General features: G+C 35.1%; 1 long non-coding RNA gene across 1 annotated transcript in view; it reads right to left on the bottom strand.

Annotated features, from left to right (window-relative positions):
• Positions 1–7,105, bottom strand: part of LOC115236606 — a 12,414-nt gene extending 5,309 nt beyond the window's left edge. Inside the window, exon 1 of the long non-coding RNA XR_003884218.1 lies at positions 6,294–7,105. This is a non-coding gene — a long non-coding RNA (uncharacterized LOC115236606). The remainder of the gene's footprint in view (positions 1–6,293) is intronic.
• Between the last annotated feature and the right edge of the window lie 315 nt (positions 7,106–7,420).

Genomic DNA, 7,420 nt, shown 5'->3' with positions numbered 1-7,420 from the left:
TTTAGTGGGTAGTTTCTGCGGCATATTGTCGCGGAGGAGTCCCACACACGCCCCGGGGCCGGCCCCGGGGTACGGTGCGTAAATGCATTTTCCCAAAAAAAAACCCGAAAAAAAAAAAAAAAAAAAAAAAAAAAAAAAATTGATGCAAAGCGAGGATCGTCATCGAACATCGCGAAGAACTTCGGTGACGATCGAGTTGTGAATTCGCAAACTGTCACAATGAGGATTATTAAATTAATCGCATGTAGATTCAAGTAGTTGGAGAAGAGAGTAGGGCTATAGCGAGAAGCTGAAGACAGTGGCAAAACGAATGGAGCGATTGCGCAGAATTGATAAGCAAAACTCGCCAATAAGAACGCAGCGGAGCAAAAGACAAAAGGTTAAAGAAAGAAAATTTACATGAAATATATATATATATATAATGATAATACCATGCGCATAAACGAAGTAATAGTAATTAATTAATCGATAATCATAGCGAACGCGGCGACGTGCCGCGCGTCATTATAGTTAAGTATACGGGAAAAAGAGAAACGAGAAATACTATCGCACAATAGTGAGAAAGAGAGAAAAACGCTATTAGAAACACTATATTCATATATGGAGGAAAGAGAGAGAGAAAAAGAGAGAAGGAGTACAGGCTGCCGATAACATATTTCGAGGGAGATAACATAATTAATCATAAGCGAAAGCAAGGAGATGGAGCTTGTGAAGGGTGTTCACCCATCTTTTTTCAACCGATACCGATACCTCGAAGTCGGAACTAAAGTCAGTGCCAGCCTTGGAACGCGATAAAAAAAAACATTCCCATATATATCTTGCTTTTCCTCTCGCGAGACGATATTTTGTCAATTTCGTGCTCCGAAATATGGCATATAGATAAAGATTGCCGACAGGAATAACTTTCGCATTTGGCATAACAATTGCTTCGTTACTCGCTACATATATAATCCTCTTTTTGTCTTCCTTTTTTTTCGATATTAATTCCGGCGGGATCTATCATGATTGAAAAACCTGAGACAGCGACCGACGATAGAGAGAGAGAGAGAGAAGATCGACTCTCCCGCGATTACGAATAATTTCGCCGTAATTAGTTCTCATTCTATTTTTTTTTAGTTTAATCGCTACCACTATTCTATCTGTAGATGAAAAAGTTCTATATGATTGCTGCTACTACTACTATTACTAGTGCTACTAGCTACTATATATTTTTGTGTGTTCGACGATTTCTTTGATTTTCTGATTTTCGCGCAACAAAGTTTTAAAAGAAGCGCGAAACCGTTATTTCCTTAAATTTATTCAGCAATATTCCCTTTTTCGGATTAATTATCCTTTAAGCGTGCACTGTGCGAAGTGATTTTCAATTGACTAAAATACTCGGAATGATCATTGAAATTTTAAATTGTAGTGAAACACTTGTAATAAATCATTGAATAATTTAGGACAACATAATTATCTTATCAATTTTATTATTAATTTTTTTGTGCTTTAAAATAGTTTGTAAAAAATTTCTAAAATATTCGTGAATATATAAGAAACGAATGAGAGAAAAAGGGAAAGAATAGAGAAGAGAGGAAGGGAATATTTCCCTCCTTCTCCCCCCAAACGAGAAAGACGCGTTTCTTTTAAAGAGCATCTTTTCCGCATAAATTCGCAAAAATTTTGTGCGTCGTCGCGTTTTCAGCTGTTTGTCGCATTTGACACTGTTTCGTTGATATTTTTTTTCTTTTCACATACATGTAAAATCTTTTTGATTTTTCTTCAGTCTACTTCACGTTCGATTGCCTTTTCCGAATCGCCAAATTCGTATAGTATCCATTTATCACAGACGCATGTCATCAATATACACGCATACAAGTAAACGCAACATTATATACATGGCGCATAAAACTTTTCGATCGAAGGGAAAAAAAAGATGTAGTGTTTTTAGTGGATAAAGTTTATACTGCATACTATATATTCTATATGGATAATCCTTATTAAGTACACAATACAAATGCATAGGAAGTAAAAAAAAAACGTATGTAGACGTATCATAAGCAGAGAAAAATATATATAGCGAGCGGTTCTCCTCCAGATGCAAAATTCAACTTACTTTCTATTACGTCTATATAATAAAAAGACATAATTATTCTCGCTAAATTACTCTCGAGATACCAGCTGATTGTCAGTCATTTCAAAGAGTCATGTCTTACCACAAATTTCAAATTTCCATCATCACTCATTCCAAAAAGTTAAAAGCATTCTTTTGCATTAGTATCATATCTATCGAGATTATCTCAAAATTTCATTCTTCCGATAAAGCAAATTTTATTTGTGCTATATATTTTATAAAAATTAGTTGATAAAGATTGATTTAATAATAAAAAAGTTGCGCAACGAGAGTCTGACAAAAAAATTAAAGTCGTGTTGAAATTTTTGACTCGGGACTTTTTAGTCGAGGAAAAATTCTTTTTCAGAACTCAAGGAATGCATGAATATACGCGGAAATCGTTCTTTTCGGAATCCAAGGATACCATTTCTGGAGGATGAGCAGTCGCTAAAGTGTTTTCGAATTATGAATTTAGTAGGCACACACAGTGAGGAATTGCCCTGTATTACTGATAGCAAAGAGAAAGACGTCGAAGCGAGAATCACAAAACACGCACGTATATATGTGTACACAGGACGAGGGTGAAGCGGAATTCGACTTATATATTTCGCGATATAAAAGTGTGTTTCTTTCCGCGGACATATCCGTCGATCACGCGTGTCATGCAAGCATCTAAACTGATGAAGAAAGAAAGAATAAGCTTTTTGTTGAAGATAATGAGAGGACGTTGTATGTTTAAATATCCGGTTTTTTTGTTTAATATTTTTAACAAAGAGATTTCTGCTTCCTCTTCCTGAGTTTGGATGTACGCAGGCTCATTATGCGAATCGCATATATACACACGATATCGAAAAAGAGAAAATATAAGAACGACCGATTCTCTCTACCTGTAATAAGTATTTAAAGATTTATTAACGAGCCAGATTTTTTTCTTACCATAGAAAAATTTATATTATATACATCGAGATATATATATATAGATAAAATACGTATATATATATCTACTTCATATGCTATAATATATTTTTTTTCAGTTTTTTTTTTTTGCTTTAGCTATACAATACGTAACAGAGATAATAGAGTATATGAGAGATTTAGAGCATGTATGTATGTGAATATATATATGTGTGTGTGTGCGTGTATGTATGCTGAGAGAGAAAATGAGAGAAAAGGAGTTACGGAAACCGGATGGCATTAAAACGTATCTATTACATGTTAATTAATTACAATTAATTTGCAGTCCGCAAAACCAAGTCTTTCTACGCACCACTTAGTTTTCATTACGATCGAATATCTCACGCAAATCCTACATACATGTTATATACAAATCATATATGTGCAATAGTTGTTACAATAGATCAACAGGGAAAATTAGAAAAGCACCGGCGTCGCGACGCCAGGCGTCGCGATGCGCCTACAAGCAAACTACCTCGCAAACTCTGCAGCTAATAAACGAGCTAATAAGTTATCTGGCATGGTATGACGCAGAATTTTGCTGGATGACAAAGCGAGATTTATTTTTTAACAGAGCTAAGATTCGATGTAAGGATAAAAAATGTTACAGCGATGTCCAACGTTAATTGAAATCGTAAATGTAATTAATCGATGTAATTCCATAAGTTATTCACAAAAACCTCGCACATATTTTTATGTAAACTTTTAATATTTTTATTATATAGTAATTCTTTATATATATTACCGTTAAAAAAATTTTTTCCTCCTATTAAGAATCTTTCTCTAAAGATAAATTTTGTTTAAGAATCGATAACATCAATAAAGTGGCGGAGAAAGTTGATTAGTAATTATTCGACTCATAATTATCCTCGAGAGTCGACGAGATTCTGCGCTTATCATCGCCGAGCAGATTTTATCAATACGTGATTTGTGAAACGGGACGAACACGCGCGACGATTATGTCTATAACGCAGGCAGAAACCAACCCCCTCTCCTCCTCCAAGCATCATCCCTTCGTACAATAGAGAATATATGTAACGCGAATGTACCAATGACGATAAATGAGATAATAGATTATTGCGTTCGCGCGCATGCTCTGTCGGGGAGGGACAGGGTATCCACTCGGGAACTCGATGCAACTTCTCCTTTTTTCCCGGCATCGACATCCTGCGGATGCTCTCCATCGCGAATGTATATAATATGGGATCGTCGAAAAAAAAAATTGCGGATCTTCTCGAGAATCTTCGACATTCTCGATCACCGGAATTTATTCGCGCGAAAAATATTTCAGAGATCGAACGCTGTGTCCCCTGAAGAAATTAAAAAGAAAGTACAAGGGATTTAAACATCCTTTAATCAATGCTAATTAAAATAAAAAGAGACATCACTGCCAAATATTTTGCACTTATTTCGGGCGCAGCGATTTCGATTCTTCGGAAATCTATTTGCACAATTCTTTAACGAGATGAATTTTTTTTTTTCTTTAAAAAGGAAAGGATAACTAGAAACCCTTTTTCTTAGTGAAAGGAGAGAACGACGATTTTGTTTCTTCATCTCTGAAGAAAAAGGGTCTATTGATATTCTAGATTTTTTGCAGAGAAAAATACACAGAGAGAAAAAGAGTGTAATATTGCTGATAACTCGCGATTCATGAGAATGAAGGAGAGTATCGAAAATCCGTAATGACGATCGTCCGAACCGACAATCTGTTATATTTCGCTGTTTACCGATTCGCTTCGGAATTCCGGGTTTGCGACGAATTGCGAAATGCAGTCTTCTTCGTGGCGACGATGAAAATAACGATGTCCCGAAATTCCGGACTTCTTGAAGTTTTAGCGCTCTCCCGGAACCCCGTCGAGCTTTCGGCTCACAGCGATTTGTTATTTACACCGAAATCTGTTAGTTTTTTGTTCTTACATATTAGTGTGTTGAAATGGAGAACGGGAATGGTACGCGCTGCAGTTGCATTGTTCTTTTTATCTCATTTTTTATGGAAAGGAAAAAAGAAGAAAAACGATAGTGTTAAAAAAGCGTCGACGATATTTCATAACTGGAGAAACAAAAAGAGGAGAGAGAGAGAGAGAGAGAGAGATTCGGCGAGCACGAATGTTACGCACGTCTTTTTCTTTTTGTAAAGTTTTGTAACGCGTTTGTGAGAACCTCGATCGATCCTGTATTTATATAAATATCTAATCTGTGACGCGGATATTTCTCGAAAATTCAGAGGGAGTCGAAGTACAGAGGGAACACTATGTTTATCCATCTGTACTTATCGAAATTGCACAGCACGAACGTTGTACCACGTCGGGCTGAGAGAAATGTGACACTATTATATATTCTAATGATGAAATTAATCACACTCGGTATATTTACAACAACTAAAATAATCATCTGTTAATGGCCTTGCAGATTTTGCAATTAAAGGATGTAAATAGATGTCTCGTCGACTCTATTGTGTGTGATTGCTCCATAATTGATACCAACGGGATCGAGAAACGAGGCGAAACATTGCGCGCGGAATATTGATGAAAGAGAACAATTCCTCACATAAGCAAAAAAAAAAGAAAAAAAAATTGTGGTTATCGTAAGAATAATAGAGAAAGAGAGAGAGAGTGAGAATGAGAGTATGTAAGGGATGAACGAGATAACGGGCATACGCAGGTGAATCAAGTTTAATCGCAAATCATTAACTCTGTGTAACTCTAATAAAAAAAAAATCTATTTGAATGTAAGCGCGTTAAAAAAATGCTATTAAGGAGAACAGTATATATAAATATATATATATGTATATGATAAAGCAACCGGCGGGTCAGATAAAAGAAAGCAGATGATTTCGCGAGTAGAGAGAGATTTTTATCCTCTTTACTTGTTCCTTTATTTGTTTATTTGTTCGTGAGATAAGTAACCTCTATTTAGACGCTAGAAACGATGGGAGACATTCGAGCAAAACAACCGAGCGAAGAAAAGGTTTTAAAACCTATAGATAACATTGTAATAATTTTAGATACACAATACTGACAATGAGTGAAAGAGATTTTGATTTTCGAGAAAAAACTTTCAATTTTTTCAAGGATCTTCAATATGAGATAAAGATTTTTTATAGCAACAAATGATCAATTTTATACAAAAATTCTTAAACTTTTGAAATATTTTGGATAATAGAAATCGTAGTATATTTTACAAAGATATTATAAAATATAAGAAATATATTTCGAGCAATTTATACAAACCGTTATTAGATACAAACCGTGTGTACTTTCCTCGTGTTAAGAATCGCGGTCGAAAAATCTCTCGAAACTCGCATCGTTCGGCTCTCGATCGGGTATTTTTGTTTTCTTCTTCCAGCTACCGCTTGCTATCAGTAATTTTAATTGTCCGAGAATGTTTACACACGAACAAGAATGTAGCGACGCGCAATTCGGCAGATACCGAGATATAATGCGGGAGAAAGAGAGCCTCGAAATCTTCCCGTCACGAAATGCTCCTCTCGAGATATATTCCCATCCGAAAATCTTTCCATCCGCCAACACGGCACGCGCACACAAACGCACGTATACAAACTACACATGCGCTGTAGCTCCTTTATACAAAGTATAAAGACTTCTTCGCACAGAAATCCCTATGTATTTTTCGAAAATTCTAATTTTCCCCCTTTCAATTCACGCAACAAAATTCACGGCACGCCGCACACAATTCATATATTCACAACCATTTTTCTCGAAATCATTTTTCCCCCACTTCGCGCCGACAATTGGATGATCGTATTTTCGGATACACATAGCGAGCAGTTTGTTTCTTTCGGGAACATATTCACGAGGACAAGGAAGTAATAAGAAATCGATGTGTACTGAGTTTATGTGTAACGTTCAATTGAGGATTGTATGTAATTGTATATATATAAGTACAATGCAGTTCGTGAGTTAAGATACATTCTCCTTTTTCTACCATGAGAAAAATAAATTATTCTAGTTAATAAAAAAGGAGATTCGTATTTTCGTATCGTTCCCTCCACAGCATTTCCGTTGTAAATGTTAATTACGCGAGCGATTTCGATTATGTTAATAATCGATTTATTTCATTTATTTCTTTGAACATAATATTTATAGATTAATTTTTTATGATTTATAGAAAAAGAGCTTTTACAAGTATGCTGATAAAAATTTCCTTTTTTTTTTTTATTCTTCGATTTTTATCTCTTAATATTCCTCTCACTCATGATAGATATTTAAATCTCTTCTTCTTAGAAATAGCAGAATATTGCACATTTTTTTATAACACAAGACAAAAAATTTTATAATATTTTTTCGTCGATTTTTTCTCTTCATCGTAACAATTTTTATCGCAAATTCTTAAATGCATAGAGTAATTGCATTA

The sequence above is a fragment of the Formica exsecta genome, unplaced genomic scaffold (genome assembly GCF_003651465.1).
Source record: "Formica exsecta isolate Colony F162 unplaced genomic scaffold, ASM365146v1 scaffold258, whole genome shotgun sequence".
NCBI lineage: Eukaryota > Metazoa > Arthropoda > Insecta > Hymenoptera > Formicidae > Formica > Formica exsecta.
The sequence above is the reverse complement of the archived record's forward strand: the minus strand, read 5'-3'. Positions and strand labels throughout refer to the sequence as shown.